Here is a 15974-nt window from a genome sequence, read left to right as displayed (position 1 = left end):
TTTGACAAAACAATATTTCAAAACCTTATCGAGCTGAATGGGATGATCAATCCCGAGTAACCATGCTTTTCATGTTATATTTAAAAAAAAAAAAAAAAAAACGTCACTATCGCTTAAAATACGCCCTGCTTGCGGTGCGCACATATAATGTATATATGTGTGAACCATTGGGTGGACAAAAGTAAAATTGCACTAATTTTGACGTTATTTTACTAATCACGTGAAAATAACGTTAAAAGTGGCGGAAGGTTAATCAGGCATCATGTGGTGGCGTTGATAGCCGAAAGACAAGGGCACATGCACCAATCAGCCGGTGTCCCGATGATTGAGTGTTATGTGTCTTATGTCCAAGGCTTGATTCAAAACTACTATCGAGCCGGGGGTCTCACCGGAAGCAGCCTCTCTATCCCTATGGGATAGAGGTAAGGCTGTCTACATCTTACCCTCCTCAGACCCTACCATAGCATTGCTATTGGTGGGATATACTGAGTACGATGATGATGATGATGATGATGATGATGATGATGAGATTTTGAGGATAGCCATTAACCAGATGACTGAAAGTGACCGGGGCGGTTTATGATGAGTTTTCATTCTTTCGCTTAAAATTAGTCGATCATATTAATTAGTTAGAAGGACACATACTAGTATGTGGTCGGTCCAGCTGATCCATTGGATCTTCGGGATAGCCGTTTACCTGAAGACTTTGTTTTGGTCGGGGCGATTAATGTTAAAAATTTTTTTTTCTTAGGGGAAATGAAATTATTTTTCAAGTCTACTACTTCGTAAGAAGTTCGTTAGCTATGTTTAACAGAAAATTGATCCAACCTTGGAAAATGATAGATATACTGATTCTGTGTGCTTAACTAGTGGAGTTATTAGGCTTAAAAGGCTTTTGGACAGTCATTGTATGTCATGGTAACTTTTTATGGTGCGTAAAAGTAGATGTGATACAAACTAAAACTACTTGATTTTACGTGGAAACTCCTTACGAGTTTTGCATGTCTTCATATATATCTTTCCGAATGATAGGCAGAAAAGCGATTACCCAGTCGTACACGAGCCCGTAAGTGTTCTGATTCCCGTAAAGATAGCGTTTCAAGAAACTGCAGTGATCCAGATTCGGGACTTGCAGTTGGTTTCTACTCTGAAGTCTATGTAAATGTTTATCATAAAAAAAAAAACTTATGAGTTATTGAAACATTCTAGAGTTCAACATATCAAGAGTTCTTAATCATGGAGTAAGAAAGAGAACTGGAAGGAGATGAAGACTTCTTAATCATTGTTCGTTCTGATTGGACCTCTAAACCCACCTCACTTCTACCGCTTCAGTTTCTGATGCTTTGTATTGACGCTTCCATCCACTTCCAAACCCACCTCACACCTCTGTCTCTCACCACCGATAATTTGTTTTTATCAGCTTATCTGCAAAGCGATCGACGGAAATCTTTGACGGCCTTGGTTCCTCGAGACGAGAGTGACGGTGGAGGTTGACGGCGGCAACGACAGAAACCGTTGCCGAACCTTGGGTTTTGGCGATGATAGCGACTGTGGTGATCGGCGTCTTTTGATTCTTCATAGGTCATCGGAAACCTTCATCTTCTCCCTTGCATGTGTCATCGGGCGTTGTTATTGGCCGGTATATTTTGTTTATTTCAAAGTTTTGGCTTCGTTTAGGGTTTAAGCTATACCTAAAATTGTTTCAATTTTGCAGCAATTGATTGGCTTTCTCTTTGCGTTTCTTCGATTACAGGTAATTTGGATGTGATTTAGCCAAATTTTAGTGTTATTTATATGATGTTGTTAGGAGATTTTGCTTTTATGGTGATTGAACTCTTAAAAGTGGTTTGATTTTGCAGAAACGTCCATGATTGATCTGATATTTATCTGAACTTAAGTCGGTTAGAGGTTTATTCATTTGACTTTTATTTTTAATCAGTCCATGTTTTTTGCAATCTATGATGTTACTTGGTTTTTGGCTTAATGCATTTTTTTTATCATCGTGTGTCTCTTTAGGGATAAGTTTTGAGGTAAGAAAATTGTATACACATTACACAATTGCTATTTTTATGTATTGAAATATTTATGTCTTAACTATTATGATTTGATTTATGAAAGTTGCATTGAAGCAAATGTGTCTGTGTATACAACATCACTTTTAAAATATTATAAATTGAGTTTACCGATCCGTTAGGGATCAGATATATTAATTGTGGGCTAGATACCGGGTAAAAAATAGTCTTTTTCATGAAGGTAGATGGTTGGGTTGGATAACGGGTTAGAATTGGGTTCAATTTGAAACTGGTTAGATTCTCTATGGGTTCTCTACGGGTAAAACCTTTGTTTGAGGTGTGTACCCTCCTGCCTATGTGTGTATTTAATATGTACACATAAGATTAGTATTAGATTAGGTTGTAAGTATGTGTTAATATCGTCTTTTACTTCGTAAAATGTGATTCTGATTTTACTAATTCACGAGGTACAACATATCAATTATAGTTCTAACTCGAACCACTTTTATGCAGACACAAGTCAAGGACATAAACGAAACAAAGGGTAAAGGAAAATGGGGACATGAAGTAACTACCTCTCATGGCCGGCTCTTGGGTGGTGCAACCCGGACAACCAGCCGGGGCACTTACTTTTCCGGGGCACAATTTTTTTATATATCTATATCTATATTACATTATAATGCATATAGACAACCTTTCACCTGCTACTTTCTCTCTCTATAAGACGCTCTAAATTAAATGCTCATTCACGTCCTACCCTAGCGAAGGTTCACAATCCGGCGATTGCAATACAACAATCTGGCGCCTTCAATACAATCATTAAAATCATCCGTTACAATCTTTCAATACATAATCAATGGATGGTTTAACAGGCCCTTTAAAACCCCCCAGCCTCCACCTGCAAATCCCACGTATCATTGCTGAAATCGGAGCTGTGTAGCTCTTCAGAGTGACGTTTGTTATTATTTTCGGTAAGGTTTCGTATCGTGAATTCGATTGCATTATAGTTTTCAATTAGGTCACAGAGTCTATATGAAGCTTTTAAATTCAAATTAAACTAATTAGGTATCATATGGTTGATGTGCCATTAGGATAACTTGTGTAGTTGCCTTACATTACAATGATTGAACTATGTTTTGAGATTAATTGTTGCAACTGATTTGTGTTAATTTTGTGCTTATTGTTAGTTGTTTAGTGATGGATGTAAAATGACTAAACAGATGAAGATTTATTGAAATTTGAATCACTTATGTTAGGGATTTACTTGATTTAGTGTGATTGCAGACTTGATTGTTTGAATTAGGGCTTTATTGGCTAACTGGGATAACCCTTATTTGACTCATGATCCAAAATATGCACTGAACCATTTGTTTTATAAGTTTAAGCATTGGAAATAGATTTTGTATTACTATTACTTGTTTGAAACGGGCCGGGTTGACTGCCATTTTAAAAAAAAGATAATAGCAATTTAACCCGATACTAATATTCTACAACCCGAATCGTTAGAATCGGGTTAATTTGCTAAATATTTTTAGCATAAAATCATTTAAAGCAAGATTGTAGTTTAGGACATCCAATGTTGCAAACAATTTACTAATTTACTAAATCACTTTCAACATCTATTTATCACCATTTTAGTCACGTCTTCATTTCAAGCAACCAATTTAAGTAGCCAGTTTAAGTAATGTGTGCAATAACTCCAAAAAAGGTGTCTCTCTGTATCCTGAATATCATTGTGTAGTTTTTAGAATAAGTATTAATTATCTTAGAAATTCATATATTAGCCTATCCTTTTTTGTATGATTTGGATATATTGATGATAAGATTTTGGTATGGATTCATAGATCTTAATGGAAGCTGAATGTCGAAATATTTCAGGGATGGTGAATCGGTTGCGGGCGCATATTTTAGAGCTGGACACGCACTCACTGATTATCCTTTTGAATTAGTCAGTAGAAATCTTGAAATTTCTTTTAAAAGATATTCGTACTTTAGGTTAAAAAATATTCTGATTTTTCCTTCGAATTCAAAGAAAGAAAGTCTTACATTTCATAGCCATTTTATGACATGCTAATGTTGTAAATTCAGTGCAAAACCAAAAGCCATAACCATCTTCTTTTGTAACCTAATGTCAAACAATAATAAGAATGTTAGGATATAGTATTCCAAATGAAGCCACAAAAAGTTACCAACATATGTGAAACAAAAAGTTACCAACATATGTGAATTTGGATTTTAGTCAAAATTATTGATTTTTACACACTCCTGTACTAATTCTTTGTATTTTAGCTTATAATTATATGTGCTCATCTGCCCATGGTGTTTTGACACAGCAGATAAGCACTTCTTGAGTGTTTGGATAGGGGCCAAATGCTTGAAGTTATGATTCTTTTACATATGATACCAATTTACTTTCTCATGTGTCTTAAATAGTACAAGTTATTAATTTTTGTGCCTCGTGGTCATTATAAAATGCCTTTTTTTCTTGTCATGTTTTGCGGTTTGGGTCGTCAGAAACTAAGCAGGTCAAAATGCTGAGTTCACATGGTGATGTGTCATTTATTAGATCAACTTATTTTTTTTTATTATTTTAAACGTTTATACAATCTCTTTTTGTTATTTTATAATCTTATTTGAAAATGCCACATGAATGCTTATAAAAAACAAAACTGCTAAATAAATAAGAAAGAGACACATTATCATACCGGCTTAATGTTTTGGATTGCTTACCTAGCTTTCAAATTACCAAATGACCCAAACAGGACTAAAGATCTTTGACCCGAAGCACAAAAGTTACAAATGAGAAAGTACATCGCTATGATTATCTGCTTGTATGAGGATGAAATAAGCAATTTGGGTAGGTGGCTGTGAGTTTCTTATTCAAACTGGTTATCTGATTTTGATCATTTTATATCTTTAAATCCTAATGCACAGAGTTTATGAACACTAAAATAACTACGTGTCTTATTATTGCCTGTTGTACCAATAGATGCAAACACAAACACTATCTCATAGATTGCACTTTGTTCCAGCTGATTACTTGCTTTTGCTTATTTAAAAAAGCATTAGCATTTTTAATAAGCATTTCCAGCACCTCTTTACTCATGTTAATTTTAACATAAACTGGGATGGTGTTTTAAGGGGTTAGCAATGCATTTGATGATTAATTGGTCCGAACTTTGAACTCATTTTGCTCTACTTTCACATCTTATATAATATATATGTAATTCAAGCTTTGAAATAACCCTTAGCTGTTACTTTTAAGGCATTAACTATTTATAGTGAGAACTCTTCTGTTAAATTTTTTGAAAGACACCAATACTCTTAGTGAAAGGTGACACTTACTCTTCAGTGGTGTTTGCACTTGCATGTGTAATGCCGAAGTGACCCAACTTTATATTAAAATGTTGTTGGGAGTTATATTAAAGTGTACCATTAAAGTGTGGATTTATAACTTCTGGTATTTATTGGAGATTTATATGATTTTAGGTGGTCGTAGAGTAGATGATCGGACCTGTGCCAGCTATGGAAATGCCAAATTTTGATTTAGGACAACTTGCAACATGCGTAACTGCACACAATCTAGACCAACTGATCATAATTCAGTAGGTCGCATAATCACATTGTCGCCTTTTTTTTTAAATATATATATCTATTAACCAAATGTTGATATTGTAGAAATTTTCTCCAAGGCAAATGCTGACCTCACAGGGCTACACCTCATCTTCTGCTTATACCGGGACTGCTGCACCTGCTTCAATGTATGTGGGTGTTCCACCTTATGGTGCATCTCTGCTTAATGCAACATATATTCCGCCTTACGAGGCTCCATTGTCTGGTGGTTCTAATTATCCTTATATCTACAACAGTCTCCTTGATGTAAGCAATTCTTATCGACCTCTGCCAATTTCTGGCACGCCCCCTTATTCTGGTGCTTTATAGTTTCTACTTTCTATCAATGTGTTTTTTATGATATATTACGTTTATCAATAATACATGTTTCTGTATATGTGGTATCTATGGTTTACCTCAACTGATGGACCAACTTGGTTTGTGTTTGCCGATTGGCCAGACTGCTATGGTATGTCTTTATCTTGCAACGGATATAACTGTTATTTTCCATTGACCTCAAATTTATAAACCAGCTATGTACCCCATTTTGTTAGTGGTCTAAGATCATAGCATATGTTACTAAGTTTTGATTGATTGTCTGATTCTTGAAACTCAATAAGGACCAAAGCCTGGATTTTTTCCCAGAAGCGACATCTCAAAATAAAGGTATTTCACATCCAATTGCTTTATGCGTTGAAGCTTATAATATTGTGATGGTGCATTATGATATGTTTGTCATTGTTTCAATTTTCAGATGGAGCTCGAGAAAATGACTGGGAATGCCCAAAATGTGAAAACGTCAATTTCTCTTTTAGAACTGTTTGTAACATGAAAAAGTGCAGCACACCTAAGCCAATATCTCCAGTTTGTTATGTTGTCTTTATATGCGTTATATTTTTGGCACGTTGAAGCATTTTGGACAATGTTTTATGTTTTGTATCACCAACTACTGAAGTTTATACTTTGATAGGGTGAACTGGCAAAAATTCAATGCTCATAAGTCAACTCTTAAAAGAGTCAGATATGTCCACTATGATTAGGCTATCATTTGTATATTGTAGTTGATTTGCTATTATATTCATTAACTTGCATAAAAGGGTGAACCTGACAATGGGCAACGAAACATAAAAACCATTGTTTTGCAAGTAACATATGTCATGGGCACTCTCGCTGCGTGTCTATTTATGATAGATCTTGCTATGAGTTGTGTAAAAAACGACATCATTCTTTATAAAAAAAATAAATATTCTAAGAGTTCCTCTTTTTTGCTTGGATTGAAGATCATCATCTGTTAATGTTAAAAAGTACATTACTATTGCTTTTTACAAGACTTGAACTTTACATTATAAATATTATAAATCAAATGTCATTTGTTTTCTCTCGTAATGAAGTTTGGAGTTTAATTAAACTATACAAGGATTATTAATGAGAATCCTACGACCCCGTCATGAAGCGTGGGCATCAACGCTAGAAATATATACAAAATAAATCGCATAAAACCAAATATGGAGTAACCAATATTTGTCATATTCACTGTGTTATAGTTGAATTTATAAAAGGTTTGTTGTTTGGAATTTAGTTAAAAGCAGTAGTTTGGGCAAAAAAAGTCACCCCCCCTCGCAACTAATGTTGGCACTATAACGGATCAAAGCGCCGTCAACCAAATTTATATTGTCCCGCCGCAACGCGCGGGCACTCCTACTAGTATATTATATAAATATATATATATATATATATATATATATATATATATATTAAATTTCTTTATAGAATAGGAATAAATATTAATCCACTTATTACATATTAGACCCAATTTTTCTGTTACCATAATCCATTTGTGATATTGGGTCCAAATTAGTTTAAAAAAATGATAATAACTATAAACTGATTGAATTCCAATAGGCAATAAAGCAGATAAAGGAAGCAAAAGGCCGACGGATGGACTAGGAGACCCGATTGAGTAGCCAGCAGCCCAAAACCTAATTGACTAATTGTGACCTACCTGGTTGTGAAGAAGGGAAGAACAGAAGACTAAGGGGACGGACGGAGTCACGGAGAAGTCGGAAGAGAACTGTTGAAACTATTATGATCCAGATCTAGCATTGTTACAACTATACGAACGGACGAAGTTGGAAGAGAACTATTGGAGACTTGAACTCTTGAAGGTAGATATGCAGTATGCTATTATAGTATTATTCATTTATTTGGTGCCAACTACCAAGTTCATTTTAGTTATATAATATATATATATATTATATATATATATATATATATATATATATATATATATATATATATATATTGACTTCTTTAATATTTTAATATAGATATGTAGTGATCAAACAGTTTGCTGTCAAGAATGCTAGGAAAGCTTCACAAATTATCGGTTAGAGGTTAGCTATTATTGTATTTGAGTTTATTACTAAATTTTCTATTTTTATTGTTATAACGTTAATGTCGTTTAAAAAAACTATCTTATGTATTTCGTTACTCGTTAGGGCCTATTTTTATGCTCGGCCTAGGTATTTGAATTCTCGGAGACGGCCCTACCGCCTCTTAACAACCTTATTTTAAAGTAACAGCTACAATTACTTCTTTTTGACAATGCAGATGCTAAAAGCAAAAGCTTTTGTCTATTATACAACTACTACCGCCAAGACATATCTGCAAATTGTTTTTGTAACTTGCGATTTGTGAGAGTCATAGGATGTTGACTATAGCGAGTTCGATTTGGACTCTTATTTTGTGGCTTTATAGTCCGCCGCAACGCGGCGGGCCTTGGTACTACTTTCCTTTTTAATTGCAGGAGTGTAATTGTCCATTTACACCTGCTTAACAGGAAAATTTAACATCAGTTAAAGAAAAGACGAAATATACAATAACATATAAGTTTTGGGACACTCTTTTATATTATTGAAGTTAGAAACAGAGATTGCAAGCCACGCTAAAGTTGAATGACGTAATTAATAGGGGCGTTTACATACATCCCCTTATTAAATTCATAAATCTTACATCTTACATCTTATCTTACAATACTAATAAAAAAAATGTTGAAGCTTAGGTGTCAAGCTTACATTTCTTTTAATGTCTAATCTCTCATTTCATTCATTCTAGTTATTCATGGATCATGGGTTAAAACTATTTTGTCAAGTGGGTTATAGCATAGTGTGGATTTTATACATTATTGAATTAAGTGAGGTTTAACAAACTACGCAATTTTAGTACATTTTTTAAATTTCTTGCAAATCAACACCTGACGTTTCCATTAAAATCATGCTATTTAAGTCATTTACGTTAACCCTGTTTGTTTTTTCCATTAAATCTACATTAATTAATTTATAAGTATTTTGATAATCACAATTGAAATAATGGATCTTATTTTATCATTTGACAAATCTCGTGTAATACACAGGTTCAAAAACTAGTTACATATATATCCAACCTTGAAACTTAATTTACATATATCCCCTTCCTTAAAACAAATATATACCCACTTAGATTTATTTTATTGTAAAAAAAATAATAGAAAGACTACTTTATCCTTTCTTCTTTCTTTTTGTTATCACTTACACTGCATTCTTGAGTTTTTTATTTAAGGGTTTGGAAAAGAAAAAATAAGAAAATTTTTCTTTTTTCATTAAAAGAAAAGAAAGAGAATGTAAAGAAAAGTTAAGGTTTTTTTCCTTCAAAATTTTCCAGCCAAATATGGCCTGATTTGAAAGGAAAGTTTATAGTCATGTATAATATTACTAATTTACCCTATTTTTTCCTTCCTATCTAAAACAATAATAAGGACATGATTGTAAAGTTACAATTTTTTCCTATCTTTTCCTTAATATCTAACTCAAGAATGTAATTAACACTTTCTTTCTTATTCTTTTATTTTAACTCGAGAATGTCTTTTAAATATATAATTTCTTTTCCTTTCTTCCCCTATCCAATCTTATCATTTCTTTTCCTTATATTTTAAACCCGAAAATGCAGTGTTAGGCTGTAGGTTAAAGATGATTGAGGGTCACCTTGCCGGAAAATACCTCACCAGAAAATTGTTTCCATTACTGGCCGGAAATATGGCTATAAACCCCAAACCGGTCTGTTCATCCTTTCTTGCCGTCACACCCATAATCTTCTCCGCCACATCTCCCCACTCCAGAAAGGCAGCCATGAACCCCAAGTAGGTTATGACCGTTGCACCTCTCTTCCCCTTCCCCGGAAAAACGAAGGAGATGATGTACCAGAAAATCGTTGGTGTCTAGGGATGGTTTGAGATAGTGGTGGCCGGAAAAAAGGGGATGGTGGTTACCGAAAACCCTTGGATGTCCATAGGTGGTACGAGATGGTGTGATCAGTGGCGGATCCAGAATTTTTTTCAGGTGGTGCACTGCTTTTAGATGTTTTCACAGAGTCGGATATAAAAAACTCCGGGTCGGTTTGAGGTTCAGGTCGGTTCGATGATTCGGGCAAAGTTCATTACATAATAAAAATACGATAAACTAATAGAAAAGACACTGTTATTAGAAATTAAAAAACACATAGTATAAATTAAAACTAACAATTTAAAACCAACAAACTAACAAATTAAAACTAAAAGTTAACAAATAACTTAGAAATTAACAACATTAAGAACAACATTTAACATTTACCAAATGAATCTAGACTTACCGTCACAGTGGAAGGATTCAAGGAAGAGTAGCAAGGCAGGAGGAAGGAGTAATGGACCAATGGTGGTGTGTGCTCAGCCGGAAAAGCAGCAGCGGTGGTCGTGGACGACGGTCAGACGGTGGTCGGCAAACGGTGGTGGTTTGGTAGTGGTGTGCGTTGTAGAGTATGAAGAGAGGAGAGAGGTGTTTGTGTAAGTGTGTATGTGTTTGTATAATTTGTCTTATAAAACCCTAAATTGATAAAAAGCTGAGTTAGGAAAAAGAAGTTCTAAAAATACATTTGGAACATGGAATCAAACATGTGACCTTTAGTTTACCAAACCAACAACTTACCAATTGAGCCAGCACTTGTATTGCAATTAGCATGGTTCCTACCTAATTTATAAGGTGGTTCACTGTAGTATTTTCTATATAACAATACATTATTATTTCGAAACTTGGGTGGTTCCTGGGAACCATCCATTTGTTAGCTAGATCCGCCTATGGGTGTGATTCACCGATGAAGATGAAGATGAAGATGAAGATGGTGTGGTGAAGATGAAGAGTTGTGAATGAGGATGAAAAGGCCGTGCCTTGGCTTGCCTTGGCCTTGGTCATGGACATGCCTTAGCCTTGGCCGTAGGCAACGCTAGCTCAGTCTACTCGGATCGTTGTGCAAGAAATCAAGCCGTCGGGCGAGCTTCGTTTGCAACATGGGGAAGGTGCCTTGATTTCTCATACGTTTAACCTCTAAAATTTTGCTTGATATCCAACCTTGCACGGGCATGGGCGCTCAATACCCACCCCTTCCCTATATATACATTAACATTTAGCCAAATGACAGGAACAGACATTAACCACCCATTTGTTAGCTAGATCCGCCCATGGGTGTGATGCACCGATGAAGATGAAGATGGTGTGGTGAAGATGAAGATAATAATTTAAAAAGGGCATTTTTTGTCTTAATATATAATATTTAAATGGAGATATGTGTAATTTAGTTTTATGAGTTGAATATATATGTAAATAGGTGAGTATTTGGGAATATTCCTCACGTTTGTGTTTCAGTGGGTCCATTGTGATCCTTATGACGAAAGTTCGCATAAGCACATATCACAGCACTCTACATAAACATTATATATACACAACTCGACCCTCTTTCGACAAGCACTCTTTTCTTTCAAACTTCATTAATATCTTGCTACAAACATATACCAACCAGTTTCCATAACCATAAACATTCTATATATTATGGAGAATTATCTAGACCACGATCCCATTTTCCTTACTGGAAGAGCTCCTGATCAACTTCCTGTTTTCAGTACACATCAAAACCCTGCCACCAGTACTAGGTTGGTTGATTTCGTCATCTTTTTAAGATTAAGATATTATGTCTCTGTTCTAGATTGTACATTTCTTTTCCCTTAGCAATCATTAGCTAATATATATTCTATTTCTAGTCACATCTACTTTTAGCATATACTAATGACTACTCTGTTTTAGCTTCAAAATACAAAATATCAATTCACTTTGTTTACAATAAAATCTTGCTCAAATTTTTGTAATTCATTTTAAGGCATAAACATGAAATTGTGATTGTTGTTTTTATATGTAACATGGGTGTTGATTTGTTACCAATGCATATAAGTAATTGCGATTTATAGTAGTTAAAAAGCTTGGTAAACATCAGGGTCGGCCATAAGGTGTCAGGGCCGGTTCTAAGAAAGCAAACAAACTTTTGGCCCGAAGCCGAAATTTTTTTGGGCCTTAAGTAAAAAAAGTATTTTGTTGGGTTTAAGCAGTTTAATTTTTTATGGACTTACTTGGTTATAATTTGGATTGTGTAAAAAACTTTTGTATAAAGAAAGAATTAAACATGTCTCAAGTGAGGCTGAAACCCACAACCTCTTGGTTGTGAGTAATACCCATTTACCACTAGACCAAGCTAGTGGTTATGTAATTATGTTTAACATTAAATATACATATTGTTTTTAAAAAAATACATATATTTTTTTTCAAAAAAAAAATAAAAATCGGGCCTAGCGGGGGTGTCGGGCCTGTGGCCGTCGACCACCCTGCCACCCCCAAGGGCCAGCGCTTTAAGGTGTGGCCAGGTGGTCGACGGCCACAGGCCCGACACCCCGCTAGGTTCGAATTTTTTATTTATTTTAATTATATGTATTTTTATTAAAACAATATGTATATTAGTGTTTAAACTCAATTACATAATCACTAGTTTGTTCTAATTGTAAAGGGGTATTACTCCCAACCAAAAGGTTATCTGTTCTAGTCTCATCTCATCTGAGACATGTTTAATCATATTTTTATACAAAAAATTTACACAGCTTAAATTATAACCAAATAAGTCATATCAAAATTAAATTATTTAAACCCAGCAACATACTTTTTTTACTTAAGGTCCAAAAAGGTTTTTGTCTTCTACCTAAAATTTTTTTTGCTTTTTCGAAGCCAGCCCTTGTAAAGATGTTCATATTTGCTTAAAATTTCAAATGGTTGCATATGTCATTGATAGATAGATGTTAACGTTTTTTCCTAGATGAATAAAAGAATTAATTTATAAATTTATGTATTTTGATTTAGATCTTTATTTTTCTGCTTGTTCTTGTCAGGCTAAAAGATTATTCAAAAATATTCAAACACATATATGTTGGAACCTTTTTCGCCATGTATGTATCATTGATAGGGTTCATTCAAGTGAAGTTTCAAAACCTAAATCACTCTCCTTTTGATACCCATGGTTTCTTTATAATCATGTCACTTGTTGCATTGCCCATCACGATAATAACTTCAAGGATCCTACTTTACACAAATGATGCTTTCGGAGAAGCAAAGATCTCTCCTATACGTCACATGCTCTTAAGATTTACTTCTAATTTCTCAACCGTTCTTGCGGTGCTCTCTCTTTACTTGATTTTATCCTTTCCTCCAGAACTCAAGTGGATTGGATATGCAATTGTTTGTACTCTCTTAGTTGTCATGGTCACATATTACTTGTTTAGCTACATAAGATTACTCAAGAAGAAAGATGCACCAAACTTTATAGCTCGTGCGATGGTATAGAAAGAGAAAGGTTATGGCAAACATTGTGATTTACATAAATCTATTCTGTCATATTTATTATAGTAGTTGATATTTTTCACGTACCTTGATGAATCTTATTGTAACACCGTAATTTGGAAAAGGATAGTGTATACCTTTAGATAAATCAAAGGCTAATAGATATGTGATTAATGTGTTAATACAAAGCAATGGTTCGTATAACTAACTAACTAACTTGTTGTGAATAAATGATGTATATTTATGCCGTGACGTGTAACCAGCTCCACAAGAGTAACCAACGACGGTTTCGCGGTTCAATGATTATTGTGTATTGGTTGGTGGTCACTTATATATAATATAAGAGCTAGATGATGATTTAACTGCAAGAACATATCATGCTTTGTATAAACGGGCATAATGTAAGAATACAAGTTAACAATATATATTAGCTAAATACCACACTATCATGAAGTCAATAATGAATGGCAGTTTTAAATGTTTATAATGAACTAATTCAGGCAAACATACATGAAAGTCTTAATTGTTGGAATCATGGACCGGTTCGGGTAAGTCAATACGGGCAACCGGGTTATGACCCGTAAGAGTTACACCGTGAGGTAACGAACTATAAACCCGTTTAAGTTAGTTAACCGGATTAGATACTTTAACGAGATAAAATTAAATGGAACGGATTTTGGAGCAAGAGGTGGACTTATTGGCCCATTGGGTTTATAACTAATTAGATTAGTTAAACCTAATTAAGGGTTATATAAATATATGATATTTTATAACCTTACCCCTAACTTTAATCCAATCAAGACAAGTCCATCTCTTTCCTTCTTCCACCCAAGCCACAGCGGGCCATCTGACCACCGCTGCTGTCCAGCCGTGACCGGACACCGCCGCCTCCAGCTGCCGTCGCCGACGACGCCTTCCACAGCCGCACACCGCCGCTGCTTGCAGTCTGCTGTACGCACACCACCACCGCTGCCAGGTTGCCTTCGTTCACTGCCACCGTTGGTCGTTAGATCTCGTTGTGTCACCTAGCTCAGTTCGTTTGCCTTCGGTGTCTCAACTAGTTATTTATTAACCGAGGTAAACTAAAATATATTTTTAGTTTATAATTATATATCTCAAACACCCCACATACGAGCACCTCCGGGTATTTGGCTGCTTGTGTTACCCTAATCTGTCATCCACTCGACCCCATAAATTACATCTTCGATTCTCTCGATGCGTGTTTCTAGGATACCCTCCGGATTATCGAGGTTATCGTTGTCTCGATCTTGCCACGGGAAAAATAATCCTATCCAGACATGTCACATTGGATGAAAATACATTTATAACTACTCTTTTACACATGGTCCATCTAACCCACCAGCACATCCCATGCAAACAGAACCAATCCAGTCCACCCCTCAACACACTCCTACACCATCGACCTCACCTAACACCCCACCATCCTCTCCAGGTCCTACAAACCACCCTCTTTCTTCACCAACCCCACCCGACATACAAAGTCCCCAACCTTCCACCATTGACAACACCCACACCTCCACCAAACATGCACCCCATGCAAACAAGATCACGTGCTGGCATTCACAAACCAAAACTACCCGTCTCTCTACACACCACTACTTCCACACCTCCTGACATCTCCCCTATTCCAAAAAATCTTAAACTTGCCCTCACTTATCCGAATTGGCGAGACGCCATGACCAACGTATCCGCAGTTTATCTCTCGGGAAACCCTGTCCAACATCAACGCACCAAACACGTTGAGCTTGACAAGGTTCGCCTCGGCTCCATTCGGGTACTTCACATTCCGGCTGACTACCAATATGCGGACATCTTCACCAAGGGACTACCTCGTGCATTATTTCACAAATTCAAGTCCAGTCTTCGCATTCAACCCCATGCTCCGACTGCAGGGGCGTATTAGTCAGCATGTATTTATTTATGTATAGCTGTCAATTAGCATGTGCATATATCATCTCCTAGTTTAGCGTTAGGTTTGTTACTTTCCCTTGTATTTATATGGGTGTACATGGAATGAATGAATCATCAAATTCTTCTAATTAACATTGGCTACCGATCAACTGCATTTTTATACTAGTGTTACATGTTGTGATTCTTTTCTTTAGATTTGTGTAAAACTCATAGTTGATTAAGTTAGCAATGTATAATGTTGTAGTATAGGGCATAATGTGTATGTTCAAATGTTGTCCAACTTGAGTACTTGACTGTGTGTGTGATTATGCAGATTGCTGTTGCAAGGGGTCACCCGAGAAATGCCACTGAAAATTACAAGAAAACGCTCAAACAGAGTCACTTTGATGATGATCTTTACAAACTAGGCTTTCATCTGCCTAATCCAAAGTTTGTTATAAAAACAGTTGAAGAACTATGTTCCCTTTTTCCATCATATGGAGTCAAACGCCCAAATTCGACCACGACTCCTAACTAGAGGTGGTAAAGTAGATGGATTGATAAACTGGATAACGGGTCAAAATGTGTAGTTTTTGGTAATGGTCATGTAAGTTTGGCCTGTTTTATTTTTAGCTAAATCACAAAATTTTACATGATGTAAAACATAATAACAGTAATCAACACATTTTATTGCATTATTTGCTTCAGTGTAGTTTGTTGT

General features: G+C 35.4%; 1 pseudogene; it reads left to right on the top strand.

Moving 5' to 3' along the window:
* Positions 1-4811: 4811 nt before the first annotated feature.
* On the top strand, positions 4812-15791 carry LOC143546817 (ranBP2-type zinc finger protein At1g67325-like; annotated as a pseudogene).
* Positions 15792-15974: the final 183 nt, after the last annotated feature.

This window comes from Bidens hawaiensis, unplaced genomic scaffold (genome assembly GCF_021521415.1).
Source record: "Bidens hawaiensis isolate Kalapana, Puna unplaced genomic scaffold, B.hawaiensis_p1.1 tig00014466_1, whole genome shotgun sequence".
In the NCBI taxonomy this organism is placed as follows: domain Eukaryota; kingdom Viridiplantae; phylum Streptophyta; class Magnoliopsida; order Asterales; family Asteraceae; genus Bidens; species Bidens hawaiensis.
The sequence above is the reverse complement of the archived record's forward strand: the minus strand, read 5'-3'. Positions and strand labels throughout refer to the sequence as shown.